General features: G+C 46.8%; 1 protein-coding gene across 1 annotated transcript in view; it reads left to right on the top strand.

Moving 5' to 3' along the window:
- Positions 1-5,134: 5,134 nt before the first annotated feature.
- The window catches only part of LOC125944039 (uncharacterized), a 154,847-nt gene continuing 143,501 nt past the window's right edge, over positions 5,135-16,480 (top strand). The window contains exon 1 of the mRNA XM_049663776.1: positions 5,135-5,248. The gene's annotated coding sequence lies outside the window, so the exon portion shown is untranslated. The remainder of the gene's footprint in view (positions 5,249-16,480) is intronic.

The raw sequence follows: 16,480 nt of genomic DNA, 5'->3' as shown, positions 1-16,480 counted from the left end.
TTCCAGTGTAGTCGCTGGGGCCGCTTGGCTTGCGGAAAGTACTAAACAATTCGAGACACGCATACAATCAGATTACAAAACAATCTCAAACCATGACAATCGAAGGAAGCGCGGACAAGACCGAACCAAATAAGCGCGAGTGCGAGCTGACGCGAGCAGACCGTAGTACGAAACTAGCGGTCCGGCTGTGACCAGACACGACTACGCATCGAGTTGTCATGCGGGTCCCCATGAAACCAGTTTCCCGCGCGCACGCTACTGAAGGGGTCGCTTTCATTGGTCGCCGCTGTTCGCGGCTCGCGTCATTCTATCATCTTTCGCTGTTGTTTCGTTGGCTCGGTTACGCCACCGCCGACGTTCGCAGCAGGGACGGGCTATTAAGGGCTGCGCTCTAAAAGCAATTGGCCTTTTGCATGGCGTAGAAAATACCCGACTCATCCCTAACATACCATCAAATATGCACATCTCATTTACAAGCATTCCCTCATTCACGGGAGTTATTTCCTGCACTTTAAGAGCCCAAATACAGGGACGACTGCGCGTTTTCGACACAACTTGGCCTCAGCAGAGGTGGCCACAACGCAGAGGTGGCCACACAGTACGCAAAGGTGGGCACAAGACAGGTTCTCAACCAGACCATGCTCGCAAAATGCCTTCTACTCGCACTCAAGGCAAATTTGTGGGGGCAAAGACTGTTTCAGTCGTTCAGAAGACTGAAATTTCTAGGTGCAAGTTCTTGGTCTTTGAGCTCCTCAGCGTTATCTTTTGCGTGTTATGCCGACGCAAGCCACGCACTCACGTGTTATCACTCTTGATAATCGCTCGTCACGTTTTCGACGAGCGTGAGTACCAAAAGAAGGTATATTTTGTTGTGGGGGCCATAAAATGCGTCACATACTTGGCGCCGTAAGATTCAGTTCATGCGAAACTTAACTGCGTCACAAAGCCGGCTGCGGTCAGCGTGCATCAACATTATCGCAACAAGCAACGAAGTTACTTTTCAGTAATGTTGGGCAACAGAGAAAGCGCCACAAGCTTGACCTAGTAAGATTCCGTACACACGAAACTAACTGAGCACAAAGGCCGAGCTTCTTTTCGCTGACTGCATCACAACGCCAGTCCGCGCCTCAAATATACCTCCAAAGGTACCGAAATTAATTTTTAATAATGTAGGACGTCAGATAATGTGGTACAAACTTGTCCTAGTAAGATGCACTACACCTGAAACTAAGTGCGTCACATGACCGAGCTGCTTTTCACCAACTGCGCCAAAATGCCGGGTGCGGCGATCGTGCTCAAACACCACCGATATAAGTTACAATAATTTTGGGCTCATGGAAAGCATCGCAAATGTGTCTCTGTACGGTTCCTTAACTCAAATTAACTGCGCCAGGGCGGCCAAGCTGTTTTTTGCTAAGTGCGTCAAAAATGTCAGTTCCGTGACTTGAAGCCTAAATTGCTTGAAATGCGTCGCAGGCTAACAAAATTTCTCACCTCGCCGTACTCCAATAGTGCAGTGGTGCACTATTGGTCTGGCAACAAATAGCCTGGTTTGTTGTGCTCCCGGAGTATTCTTGCGTTCTTTCTGTACTTCGACATGGAACCACTGCACTATTGGACTAGGACAAGGTAAGATATTTTGTTTGACAGTCTTCCATGCATTCGAAGCAATTTAAGCTTACGGCGCGGAGCTGAGACTTGTGACGAGGTTAGTGAAAAACAGCTCAGCCGTGCTGGTGCAGTTGAAATACTGAATGTCACTGGGACATGTTGGCGACGCTTTCTATAGGCCCCAACATTTTGTAACTTATTTCGCTAGGTTTGGGGCACGCTCGCCACAAGCGGCTTTCTGACGCAGTTAGCGAAATACAGCTCAACTGTAGTGCGCAGTTAGTTTCGCGTGTATTGAATCTTACTAGGACTAGCTTGTGGCACTCTCTCTGACGCCAGATACCACGGAAAATTAATTTCGATATTTGCTTGGGTACCTCTAAGGCACGCTGTCCGCACCTGGCGTTGTGACGCAGGTAGCGAAAAGCAACTCGGCTGTGGTGCGCAGTTAGTTTTGCGTGTAGTGAGTTTTACTGGGACAAAGTTTGTGGCGCTTTCTCTGACGCCCAACATTATTTAAAATAATTTAGTTGCTTTTTGAGGTAACATTGAGGCACCCTATCCGCGCCCGGCTTTCTGATACAGTTAGCGAAAAGCAGCTCAGCCGCTCTGACGCATTTTAGCCTGTACTGAATCATACGAGGCCAAAACAAAATAAAATTTATTAGACACTATTAGCTCGTCGAAAACCATTGCCATTGCGAAGCGATTGCCAAGAAATAACACGGCAGTGTTGCTTGCGCCTCGTAGGCACCAAAATTAGAAGTCGCGGCATCTACGTTAACATTCGAAACGAAATTTGAACTGCGCGTCGCGTTTACGTTTCGAAGGTGGAGCGTTGTGGCCACGCCCAACTGTGGCGTAGCCTTCGCAGTGCAAGGTATTGAAGGAGTGGGAGCACAACGGATGCCGTGTTTGATTGCCAATAAATCCGCTGCTGCAGAACGCATTAAAGTACTTTATGCGACAAAGTATTTCTGAAATAGCCTATTTTCACTTCGTACGCCTCCCTCCACTTCGATAAAAAGTGGTTCAGGGCCCCTTTCAGGCTTTCATAATTAAAGAAAATACCGCGCCGAGCAGCGCTTGGGTTCAAAATGTGCGCCCGAAACCGAAACCGGAAGTGTGGTTCAGGTTTTAGTACCAACGGCTTGGTGCACTACAGTCCATTCCGCCGTTGGGCTGTATGGGAGTGTCCGCTCTTGTTGAATGTCTTTCTCTATGGTGGGACGGTGAGCCGACGATGGCGGCTTAATCTCGCGTGCACAAGGGAGGAAAGCGGGAAGGAAGTGCGCCGTCTTCCGTCGCGTGCTAGGCTCCGGAGGTGGGGAGGTGGCCTTGTATCGCGGCAGCAACTGCGTATCCCGTGGTTGCACGCGCCCAATCTTGAAAGCGATCTGCGTTGAGGGCAGAGTCTAGGCGCTTCGACGCTTCATACCTTTGTGCGAGCTGCGTTCTCTTCGCTCAGTTTGCGCTGAAGCGATAGACAGCACGAACGTCACTTCGCTCGCTGCTGCGCGGCAGAGTCGAGGTGCGCCGACGAATCATATCCGCCTATCCTCCTCCCACGCGACGCTTCGCCTCCTGTTTCCGGCCCCGCTTCGCTGAACGCCAGCTATACTTTCGTATAGGTGGCGTTGCTTTGGCGCACTTAGCCGGCTTTGACGTTGCTTTGGCGGCTACAAACATTGGATCGCCGATTTAATAGGCGAGCCACTACGCTTCCACGTAAAAACTGAAAATGATGCTTTTGATTGTCGGCTACACATCGTGTATCGACATTGTGGCCATAAGGTTAATATTAAAGTCTTTGTTAGGAATTAACACTCATAATTGAGCTACTAAGAACACAAAAAATGTTGATTGCTTCTTCGGGAACAGAGTACTTTATGCGCACTAGACGACGACAGAGAAGAGGCTAAGACATACGTTTGCAGTTTTTTGCTATATATGTGGTTGCCTGCTTCGAAATAAAACACTGTTGTAAGTCTGCGCTCGTGTGTCTTAGCCTCTTTTCTGTCCTCGTCTAGTGCGCATAAAGTAGTTTCATGTCTTACCAACATGACCAAACTGTCACCTTAGTGTTATTCGGGAAGCTCGAAACAGCAGAGCTGGTTTCAAAACAAAATTGCATTCGCAATATTTATCGGCAGGCTGCTATGATAGGAAACCTAACAAATCGTGCTCCTTGTTTACATATTTTCGCTGTATTTCTAGCAATACAATCGTAAACATTCGAATATTATTTGAAAATATATTAGACTTCGGTTTAACTTATCGATTTTGCAATTTTTTGCCCAGCCCCTGTCGTCGAGATTACACAGTCGCAAGTGCATGAGTTCGGGAAACTCATTCAACGGGCGAATGCCATTAACTGTGAATGTCATTCCCTATGCCTGAGTAGAATCAACAAAAATGGCGTTGACACGTACTCTCATTCGCTGCGAATGACATTACATGAGCCGTGTGACAAGGGTATAATTTCCATATAGTCAAAGGCGTCTTCCATCTGCGCGTAGAACTTGACAGGAATTTGAATGTATGAGCGCAAGTAGTGTCTCGCATGACGCGGCCGTAGTGATCAAACGCCAAGGACAAGGAAAACAATCTGCTATCATTTGCAAACGTATTCTTTCTCTCGTTACATCACCGCACATCCAGTGGCAGTGCCTTCATATGGAGACGCAACTTTCCCTCATACGCTCCGACTATAGTAGCGACAAGAAAAGGTAAAGAAAGGAAAAAAAAAACAAAAAACCCCTCAAACATAGCCCCTAATATAAACAAATTAACAGTTCGAGAAAACGGAAAATGGGCAAACCAAATACTGGCCCAGTCATTTTCTTTGTCTATCACAGAGATATCTTTACCTCTGCTATCCGAAAACAATGTGACGTGTCACATTAGTATGTCGATAACGAGACCAAGTAGAACCTAGGGACCCAGCTTTTATAAGTCACTCTCATATTAAGCCAACAGCATGGAGAGTTGTGCAAAACTATAGTGTTTCCGCGGGCGCGCTGCCGGAGGAGGTTTTTGACGTGTTGCTTGGTGTCACTGAGAACTGTTAATGTTCTTTGTTGCGTCAGAAAGCCTCAATAATTAGCTCAATAATTAGCTCGATAACAAATATTTCAGTACATTACGCATAATCTATGAAAGAATAATATCCGTACTCAATTTTGTATTTATGACGAATGGCCTCCTACGGCTTCAATGGTCAAGCACATGGTACTTTTTGTTCTGTAAAGCTTGCGCGGTGTTTCCACAAGGTAATGAATATGAATATATATATATATATATATATATATATAATATTAGGCACAGTCAGTCATAATTTCAAACTCAAGGGGGTTAGCTAGGCAATGCGTGCTAGCATTTAAAACTACGTTTTCTATGTTTTACCGTTTAGAATGTCATAACGCTGATAGCCCGCACTTGTATCGAATCGCTGCTGCAATGCAGGAAGAACTCAGAAGTTCTGAGAGATCTCACCACCACTGCCGGCAAAAACAAGGTGGAGCTTTACTGGACAAGAAAGAGCATCTACCATTATGCAGTCTTCGACATCGGCGTCAGAGACAACGAAACTGGCCAAGAAAAAGCGATCATAGATGCAGCGTTCAGCGTACTGAAGGTGAGCGTGTTACGCGCGTTGTTTAGGCCCACGGATAAGCTGGTCGTTTTGGTGAGGGTGTGTGACTGAAAAAAAAAGCAAACATACACTAACGCCAACAGGAGAGGAGCGATTAGGATATCCATTTCATTTATCCCCTGTTCGTGTTACTTTACGGCTGTTTTTGTTTTCAAATGAAAAGCTTGAACCGTCGCCGAAACAACGACGGCGGCGAATAACAGAGTCACGGAAATTGTAGCTTGCAGGAATTCGTTACCCTTTAAAAAAAGCTAAGAAAAAAAACCACCGATGATTACGATACTCCCTAATGCGAAATTTGAGCGCAGCTCTATACGCGTGTTTTCATTTCTCGATATATTGGCTGGCGCGGACAATCTTTCTCGTGCGGCACGTTGCGGACGGAGTGAAGTGTGTAGTGCGACCGCCTGGCTAATCTGGAGATCGCGAGAGCCAGCGCGTGGGCCACACGTGATCGCCACTCACAGCAGCCGTCACCGACAGACTACCAACCAGACGACGCGTGCTACTCTGGCGCCACCTCGTAGGCCTCGTCGACGCACTGCGCTCCTCTTCGCCCGCTTTCGTCATACCCTCCTCCGCGTTCCGCCTCTTGGTCCTGCTGCACCCTCCTCTCCGCTTCGCTCATCGCGTCTTTCATGACCCACCCAGCTGCGCGTTCGGTTTCATCGTTCGCTGTGCTCGTTCGCTCTGTTGCGCCGCCGACACTCGCCGCAACAACGGGCGCCTAAGAACTCCGCTCTAAGAAAAATAACACGGTAACCCTTTAATGAAATTCACATAAGCAGGCGGTTTCTTCCCCGTTGGAGACTCGTTCTAAAGGTATACACGTGGGCTGACAGTGTGTTAGTGAAGGGGGGGAAGCCGAATATTTTCCCCGGTACTATAAGAGTGCGGTGTTAGGTTTATCTATAGGTAAACATTGTCCAGTACATGTCGGCCACGCCCTGGTATGCTTTACATTTCTGGTTATCTCAGACATTACTGTGGCTGCCACGGAAGTGGGAAAGGAGGGGGTTAGCAGATTGAATACCAGGACGACAACTATTTTTTTGTCGTCTCATCTTATATACAGGGTGTTTCAGCGAACACTTTCAAAATTTATTTAAGGTTGCCTGTGGCAGATAGCCCAATTCCAGTTAATGAGCTGGTCTACTCGAAGAGGCGGACATTACTTGCAAAAAAAATTGAAACGCATAATGTACTAATTACAAACATTTATTAATTAAGTTTGTAACTAATTACCTGATCTTTTTTAATTACCTGAACTAATTACCGTTCCAGTTAATTTTGAGCTTCATTGCAAAAAGCGACGCTTTGTTAAGAACCTAACTGGAACGCCAATGCATTTCTCTGCAAAGTTCGGGAATTAATATCTCGAAACCGGTGTCATCCCGAGAATTCGTTCCAAGTGGATCCGCCTTGCGAACTCCTCGGCTACAATTTGTAAATTGCAATATGGGCCATCAGGTAATTAGTTAAAAACTTAATTAGTGAATTTCTGTTAATTATTCGATTAGGCATTTCAATTTCTTGTGGAAGTAATGTGCACCTCTTCGAGTCGACCACCCCATGAACTAGAATTGTGCTATCTGCCGCAGGCAACCTTTAAGGATTTTTGAAAGTGTTCCCTGAAACGCCCTGTATATTTTAGGAGAAAACCGAATGCCTTACGTTGTGTGCAGCGACGTCTGTAGCAGTATAGTGGATGGCGGTTTTTCCTCGGTCAAACATGCACGACTCACTGCGTATAGTTAACTCGAGGAACTGAATTATAAATTTGGTTCTGTATAGCACACGGGCCAAGTATCGCCAGTGAGCGCCAGAACACGAGGTACCATACCATTGGGAAGAGAGACACAGCAGTGCAACAGGTAATGGGAGAACGATATTTTCTGCACCGCTGAACCTATACTAATGTGTAAAAAATTTAGCCAGAATCACGTGTTAGAAAAACTGACATATATCTTGCGGAGTAATTTACATTCAAGAACCCGTTTATATTTTTGTATCATCAAATAGAGTGGCAATGAAGACAAAATTGCAGTACAGGTAGTGTGATACAATGTACCTGTAAAATTAGTGCGCGTTTTCCCTATTTGCAACGAAGAAAACAGACGGAGGAAATGACGTGACTAAGTGAGCAACTTGCTACGTGTTTTGTACGCCAACAGGGCTGAAAGCGGCACTAGAATAAACATTGTATGCTTTAGAAAAAAAAAAAAAAAGCTGGAGACACAATTTTACCTGCCTGTGCATGCGTCTTTTTGGGCGGTTATTGTCGACAACCTGCCGCGTTGAGCAGGTGATTTGACATATGCTAACGGTTCTGAAGTGCCAAATGAGTCAAAGGACGGCAGTGAGAGAGTTGCCCCACTTTACAAGCCAGTGGTACAGACGGCTGCAAAGTTAAAGTTTTTCACAGAACTAAAAAAAAAAAGAAATCTCGCGTTTCATATTTACAGCAAATATTGGCTTGAAACGTATCCATCCACAACGCTAAGACATAACCTCGAAGATAGAAATAAAAGACGAAAGAAGCGAAATAGTACAGGACATATAAGCTGAAGTACATCGCTAGCAAAGTGCGGGTTGGCGCCAGTCAGTGAGTGATGGTGACAAATTAACAGTTCGAGCAAACGGAAAATGGCCAAAAATACTGGCCCAGTTATTTTCTTTGTCTATCGCCTTGTTCTCGCATCGCTGTTAATTTGTCACCATGAAAGGCGCCGTGAAAGAAATCACGCGACGAGGTTCCATTTACGAGGAGATGAACTCAAGTACAAAACATCATTCAAAAAGGCGACGCTGCAGTGCCGTGTGTGAACGGTAGAGCGAAGACAACTCGATCTAATGACTTAGGTCGCAATTTTGCTGCAATAATAATCTTCGCTGCATTTGAGGTACAAGAACAGCTGGATTCATTTTGAAGGGCAGATTTTGAAGAGCACTTTTATCTTGCTGCCCTTCTAGACTTTGCTGACCACGTGGCTGGTGCTGCTGCCTTGCCGAATCACAGCATGCGTCACTTGCGCGCGCGGCGGTCTTCATTAGGTCAGAAGCGCAAAACTGAAACCGTGGAATAATAGTGAACCTTCAGGCGTTCGCATCGCAAGCCTTTCTGCGTACGAATCCCCTCAGAATTATTCGCGCGCAAAAGATAAAAACATCGCCTCCGATTTCGTGAGAACACTCTGTCTATCACTCACAGTGACCGTTCACATGGACTACTGTTCGCATTCCGGCATAGCTAGTGAGCGGTGTAGTGCGCAGACATAAACATTGCGTGACATTTATGTTGGGCCCTGTGTGTTTCATAAATATAAACGTTGCAGGAGATGTATAGAATGATGAGAAATATAAATGTTTGCACCGCATTTAGTTTCTATATCATTTAAATAACCGGTTGAAGAAAGCTTAGCTTCACATATATTCCAACATGCGGGTCGGATCTGCATAAAGTTTTGTTCGCAGGAATTGAGGAACCTGCAGGCGGCTCTCAAGAGAAAGTATTCAAGGCAGCCGAAGCCCGATCGTGGTTTTATCGTGGCGAGTTTCTACCTATGGCCGCGCACCGGAATTGTCTCTTTCACAGTATTCACCGAAAACGTTGTGTGAGTATCCAACGGAAAATGCTTCAGAACTTGGTTCCCAACGAACGGCTAACCGTACAAATCTTTAGATAGAGTGACTCTATGAACATTCACTTTTAAACAGGATTCATGGATGGTAATTTAGGCTAGTGGTACTTACCCTCCTGCTTCGCTTATTGTCTGTCAAAAGGAATCAAGCAAAGAATTTCGGCAGGACGTGTGCAGTGCGGAGGTCATTGCCGCATTCTAGAATCTAAAGGCTGCTGCTTTCAGTGTTACAAATTATTGCTGACAAATTTTGATAAATTCTCTCAAAATAATGCGTACCCCGTTCCTACGCATGCCAAAAAAAGTTTCTGTACGCTGCGATGGCGATGCGTGCTGTGTTAAGCTCGGCATTTTGTTGTACCGTAATAGTGGACATCAGTAAGACGTTATACGCTCAATAGCTTTCAATAAAATATTTTTCATTACTGCGAATGCAATTTGAAAGGTTTTCGAATCTGTATCTTTTTGTGTGCTATCGACTTAAAGGGAAACTGAACAGGTTTCCAAAAAATCGAGTTATAAGCACCATTTGATACTTTTGAACACCCTGAACACGAAAATTGACAAGAAATTTGACATGGCGCAGCCAAAAATGCGTTATTAGCAAAAAAAAAAACAAAAAAAAAAACTCCCAGTTGCGACTGGGTGGCGCGCGGCGAATCCGGCTCGCATCGATGATTGGCGGAGCGCACCGTGACGTCAATCCATGGGTCCACGAGAGCCCGCCGCAACGTGACAGCTTCTCACCAGGTATTGCGACTACCTTCCAGACGATTTCGCACAGTTCAGTTGCTGTTGTGGATAATTTTGATCACTTAGAGGTGATTGGCGTGACACCATACGCGTTTGAATCAGTGGCCCGACAACGAGAAACACCTACGCCAAGCGCGAGCGCTATCGCCAGCGCGGAAGTTGGAATAGCCGGAGCCCGCCGGATCCGAGAACCTAATTGCGACATTTACCCGCGTAGACAGTATTGCCTGGTACTGACCAGGCGATACGTCAACAGTTTTTCTGAAGCTGTACCATGTTATATAGCCTTAGCAATCAGAGTGCGATTGTATTATTTCATACCGGGCGTCCTTATAACAGAATACGGAAAGAGAGACTCGTTTTCTACACAGTGCATTCTACTGTTGCTGGTTTTCAAGTAATAAAGTGCGACTGCCGAATTGCCCTGAAGGTACACATCGCATGGAAATTATTGTATTTGCAATACAATTTAATTCAGTGTAGATATTAGGTCCAAAGATGCATTCTGCTGTGCTGTGACCGCAGCAAATAATGCGTGCAATCATTGCGTTATTCGATCTTGCAGCGAATGCGGAGACGCACTGTCAGCACAGTGCAGTTTGCAGATGCATGTCCTACTCGAAGCTGTTTCATTCCCTCCCTATTGGCTATGCCAAAAAAGCTCTGCTGTCGTCCGGGACGATCCAGTGCGGATTGCGTATAACAAGGAAGGCAGAGCGTCCTTCGAAGATGAAAAAGGGACGTGTACACAATGGAAAACAGAAAAGAGACAAAGAAGCTGAGAGACATATTGCAGCTGATGACGGTGGTTGAACTCGCGGAGAGCACCGCTGTGAGATATTGCATAATTCCCGTTTGAACGGTGGTCGCAGAGCGCATAGCGTAATGGAGGTCAGAATAGCGAGAGTTATTCCTATAAAACGACGTGGTAGGCTTGTGGTGCTGGAGGCAGTCGTGGTGATGATAACGATGTGGATTTGTTGCAGGAAGTTGCCCTTGGACGGCATCATTATGCTGACGCATCTGATTGTAGACGAACACGAGGCGGGTCTGCGGTGTGCGATCTCGGGAGTGGCGCCTTACGATCTGCCCCACAATCCTGTAAACATTTTGGGCATGGTGAGGCATTTCTGCTTCCTCTTTTTGTCGCCGATTGGATCAAAATACTTACTGTGTTGAATGTGTTAGTCTCCGAACACTCTGACTGGAACTAATTATTATGCGCCGCATTAACAAAGTTTTTTAAGCTCGCTTCCGCAGTTAGCAAAGCGTGCAACAAGCGACGTAATTAGCCGTAAATTTAGGTAGAAAGGCCAGGCTAGAAGAAACGGCTCTTGATTCGGTTGTAGATTTTGGGAAAACCTAATTGGCCAGCAGAAGGGTCATCGTGGAAGGCTGCGAGGACTTGTGTGCGAATGGTAATTGGTAAATCAGAATGGTAAATGTAACAGTGCACCACATGGCTCTCGACCTTAAACTGCTTCAGTTGGCGACGAATCCTGGCATTAGGCGGTCGTGAAGTTCCACATAGGCGTTGTATGATTCAGTGGCAGTATAGGTCAGCATGTTGATAAGAGAAGAACTCTGGGAAACGGTAGGAGGACAGCGTGTTGATAGGCGCTAGTGGTGACAACGTCAGTGAAGACGTAGTCCCAAAGCCTTGTGACGTGTGGTGCAGATATATGCTCGTAGATGATAGCGACAAGGGACAGCGAGAGAGTGCGTCAGCATCAAGATATTTCTTGCCGGGCTTGTAGATTACGTCAAAATAAAATTCTTGCCACCGGAGAACTCAGCACCCAAGGTGACCAGACAAATTTTTCAGCGCTGACAACCAGCATAGCGCATGATTGTTAGTAACTACGGTAAAGTGGCGTCCATAAAAAATGTGGTTGATCCCTCTTATATAGGAATCGGTATAGAACACGAAAGTGAAACGTGTCTTCACAGAAGTAGTGTAATGTTTATTGCACATTGATATATAATGTCTATTGGTGTTTTGTGGCTAAAGCACCCTTAGGCGTTGATGCACCCACGCTGACGCCTGGTGGCACGTCTCCTCCATCACGACTACCAACGTCGATGACCATGAGCAACCGTCGTGCATATGGAAGCTGCACTACGCTGCACACGCTAGCACAACGCGAAAGACGAAGCACGTAACTGACACACTAATACAACGCGCAAGACAAAGCACGTAACTGAATCGTCACCGAGTCAAATCAGCGCGTACAGCGCGTCGTAATTGCAGCCTCCGCGATCAACTTCAGAAACATTTTCAGAGCTAATTGCGGAGGCCACGCTCCGCTGTGCTGAGTACGGTGAACGCCACCTGGCGTTGGTAGTGCTTCTTGATGCCAGCGTCCCTTCGAATGCTGGCATCGAGGCGTCGTAGTGCTGAGACCACCGAAGCGTTCACTGTCGGTGCGCGTTAGTGTCATAATGCAGTACTTCTCTTTTCTGCTCGTAGGCGGCGGCACCGCCCCGAGCAAGAGCGCGGGTACACGGAGGAGTGTTAGATATATAAGGCGCGTCTGTGTAGCTCTCTGCAAATGCGTTTGTGGCGCAATGGGTTAAACGCTTGGCGATCTATCGTCGCGGACCGAGAGGTCGTGGGTTCGATTTCCAAATTTTGCATGTTTGTGGAACTTTTTCTTCTGGTTTCTTTCTTTGTATTATGTTCGTGTACATTGTAAGAACGTCATTCCGTATTTCCGTATGACGTATTTCCGTGACGGAAATACGTCAGTGAAGTCTTGGTGGACCCCGGCATAAAACACTTTCGTGTTAATATATGGCCGGAACATTTTCATGGCCCAAACCACAGCAAGACATTCCTGGGGCCATATTCTGTAACAATTCCGTTTCCGAACAATTCACTTTTGCGATGGGATCCGACTTGGGCAGTCCGCTGACGTAATGAGAACGAGAGGAAATACAGAAGCCAATCGGCCTGCAGGTTTTTTACGTTTAAGGGCCCTGTGTCGCAGAAAATCCGGCGTCAGTGTCGGCGTCGGCATCTGTGGCCGAGAAATTCATCCACCGCGCATCCCCGACCACGCAGTTCCTCTGCGTGGCATAGAGGCGTGATTGAACTAATTGCATTTCTGAAATTATTATGCGGCAGAAAATTAGTAAAGCGTATGACTTACTCACTACCTAAAGACATGATAGCGTCGGATTGTAATTTGAATATACGAGAAAACATAATTCCTTACGCGGAAACTCAAACACAAACCCCCTTTCCAGCGTTTCTACCATTATTAAAGCTGCGCAGTCCACTCTCTTCCTTGCAACAACACCATCCAGATGGCGCTCGCCTCCGCGCATGCACGGCGTGCAGAGGCGAAAAAAAAAGCTGAGGTTGCCGGGAAGCGTGAGAAGCAGTCAGGGATCTTTGAATGTTTTCGCGTTCCACTCTTAAAGGCGAAGCTTCAGCGTCCTTCAATTTTTTTTGTCTGGATGTGAACGTCACAAATCAAGAGAAAATGTAGCAAATTAGGAATGCTTCTTGCTCTGAACGCCGATCTTGCCCGTGCATACGGCACGCACAGGCTCTACAAACGGCACATGGCGCCTTCGAACCACACCGAAGCATCTCGCGCCACTTCGCTTCGCAGCAGACGACGAATTCGGTTTCCGCATGATTGACATGTGCGTGACGTCATCATAATATGCGTGCTCGCCCCACCCCGAGGCAATCGGGTCACCCAGGCGGCGACGAATCACTGCTCGCAAAGCGAATTCTTCGAAAACCGCAGCGTTACAGACTACGGCCCCTGCTCTGTAATCGAGTAGTTCCGTTCCGCAGCCAATAATGTGCAACTTGCATACGCAACAACTCTCTGTCGAGGAGGTTTGTCCCGTTTCAGGAGGATGGCACCGATCCCGTGACCACTAGTATCGGTGTGCAAAAGGGTAGGCACGCTTTCATAGAAATGACAGTTAACGGGGTCGGATTTTAAGGCGGGCTTGAGGGCTTAGAAAGCAGACTCACAGTCGTCAATCCAAGTGAAAGGAGTGCCCAAGGCCAACAGTCTCTGCAGTGGCGACTCTATGCTTGCGAAGAGCCGGATGAAGTGCCAGATACAGGACGCGGGGCCAAGGAAACTCGGAAAGTGTTTCTGATGTTCTCAACGAGGAAACCGAAGGGCAGCAGCAATGTTGTCAGGGTCTGGTCGGACGCTGTCCTTGCTGACAGGTTGGCCCAGCACTGTGATTTTCTTGCTTTAAAATTAGCACTTTTTAATGTACAGCTGAACAGCAGCGCTAGAAATGCAGGTAGAAACTTCGCCCAAACGCTGAAGGTGCTGTCGAAAAGTGGAAGGAAAGATAATGATGTCGTCAAAATAACATAAACAGGTTTTCCACTTCAGGCCACGTGAACTGTGTCTATCATAAATTCAAAGGTTGCAGTATTGTTACACAAGCCGAAGGGCGTTACGTTGAATTCGTACAGTCTACCTGGTGTTGCAAAGGCGGTTTTGTCCTTGTCTGCTTCGTGCATAGCTATTTGCCAGTAACCCGATCGAAGATCGAGACTTGAGAAATATTCCGCACCCTGATTCAACACGGAGGCAAGGGGCGAACATCTGAAGCAGACCGGTCGGGGTGCGCGCCATGTGTCTTCATAAGGCTGAGCGTGAAAGACATATGTGGTGCAGCCGCAGGTAGCGGGAGCTGCGGGTAAGGTGATGCCACAGCAGCAATCTAAGCGTAAGCGGGCTTTGGTAGGGGCAGAGGGCTTGGGTCTTGCGCGCACGCCACTGTAGCTATAGTTCTTCTTCTCTGACCTTATGTTACGCAGGCCGCCCCAGACGACGCTGTATGAACAAAATCACATGGTGAAGTTTGTGCATGCAATTCCTCGCGAATCGATCAGTGTGAGCAGCTCGTTTGTCGTTGGTTACCCTGTGATCAGACGCGCCACGCTGCGTGCAGATTGGATGAAATTCTTCGAGGCGCTGGCACGTAGCGATGATGTCGGCTACAGAAGTGGGGTTTTTCACGACAAAGGCATTAAACACACCGGTCCCAGTGCCTTTGAGTGAATGGCACACGCGGTAATTCTCCGCCACGGAGCTGTTCACACGGCGGCAAAGGGCGAGGACGTCTTCTATATATGAAGTGTACGGCTCACCGGTGTGCTGGACACGCTCAGCAAACTTATTTTCCGCGACTTCTGAGCGGACAGTGGGGATGGCGAAAATCTGTCGCAGCTGCTGTTTAAAAGAGGTCCAATCTACGATTTCACGTTCATGGTTGAGAAATCAAGTTTTCGTGACGTTGGTTATATATAGAAGGCTACATGAGTGAGCTTCAAGGAATCGTCTAAATGGTTAAATGCACTCGCGCGGACATAATTTTCCCACCAGTCCTCAAAATCATCGCCGTGGAGACCAGCGAACATTTGGGGATCCTTCTGAGTGATAGTTATGTTACAAGAAGGTGTCTCCGCATATTTTACCTAGAAATTGTAGCTAGATTCTTCGCGAGATTAACTGCTCGTGACTTATAGGCGACTGGCAAAAACTTGTTGCTCTAGGAAATTAAGCCGGTCTCAGCATTTCATTTCGGCGAAAAACTTTTTCTTTATTTTAGCAAAATTGACGAAGATAATTCACCCCAATAAATACATGCCTTCAAGGATGGGTCTGCGGGATCTTAATTGATACAAAATACTGCCGCAGATAGCTTTCCATATGTCACTTACCAGCACTTCTGGAAGGTACCCAACCACAGGCGATGGGGTTGTGAAGGGACTCAGGCACTGTAAAGTCACGGCGTAACTCCTGGTCGTCTAGGCGAGGGAGAAGTGTGTTCGGTGAAGAGACGTGGCTGACTGTTGAATAGGCTCCACTTAACTCTGCTTGCAAATTTTGCGAAAGTATTAGGTTCCGTGCACATGTTCGCCCACAATAAAGCGGTTTGGTTATTGTGCTTCATTGAAGAATCTTACAATATTACTTGTAATAACTACGTGTGCAATTCAATATGCACAAGCAGCCAACAACCTACAGCAGTCAACAGCCCGCCACATTTAGCAGACGCAACTAACAAGTTTGTATTAACATTCCTGCAAAAAAAAAAGTCCAGCAGCAGATGTGATCTGAAACAATGTTGGTGCCGAACTTATTAAAAAAAAGAAACATTGTAGCGCGTCCAACTAACAAAACTGATATAAAAACGGTTCATGTTGGTGAACAATTATCACGCAAAGCCTCAGTTTCGCGCAAAAGGCGAATCATTGAAGCACCGCAGTAGAACGCGCCCTCTTCTCCCAACCCTCCTCTCGGAGCCGCTGCGCGCGACCGAAGAAAGCGCGTTTCCTTCCGGCTTCCTCCCCTTGCGCGCGCGATATTGAGCCGCGATCGCCGGCTCACTGTATATCACTGCCCCGTGATGCATTTGTTGTATTCGTGGGGAAAAATGTGGGCTGATCCCGTAGGTTGCGCAATACCGGGCTGCCCCGCTGTAGAGGTGAAGCAGCCTTCAAGCACTCCGCCCCTAATAATAATAATAATAATAATAATAATAATAATAATAATAATAATAATAATAATAATAATAATAATAATAATAATAATAATAATAATAATAATTATAATATAAAGGAGGTTTATTGAACGAAAGGCCGAGGGCGGGTCGAGCGTTCCACCGAGCACAATCTCGAAGCTCGAGCTTCTGCGGCACGCGATGCTGTTGGCAATCCTGCAGCCTAAGTGCAGGCGTTCTTCTTCATTACAATTGCCCCATCGGAAAAAGGAGCCATCCTGGCGACTTAGTCTGAAGATGAGGCCACAGAATCATGATACGGCTT

This window comes from Dermacentor silvarum, chromosome 3, assembly GCF_013339745.2.
Source record: "Dermacentor silvarum isolate Dsil-2018 chromosome 3, BIME_Dsil_1.4, whole genome shotgun sequence".
In the NCBI taxonomy this organism is placed as follows: Eukaryota; Metazoa; Arthropoda; class Arachnida; order Ixodida; family Ixodidae; genus Dermacentor; species Dermacentor silvarum.
This window is presented reverse-complemented; position numbering and strand designations above follow the sequence as displayed.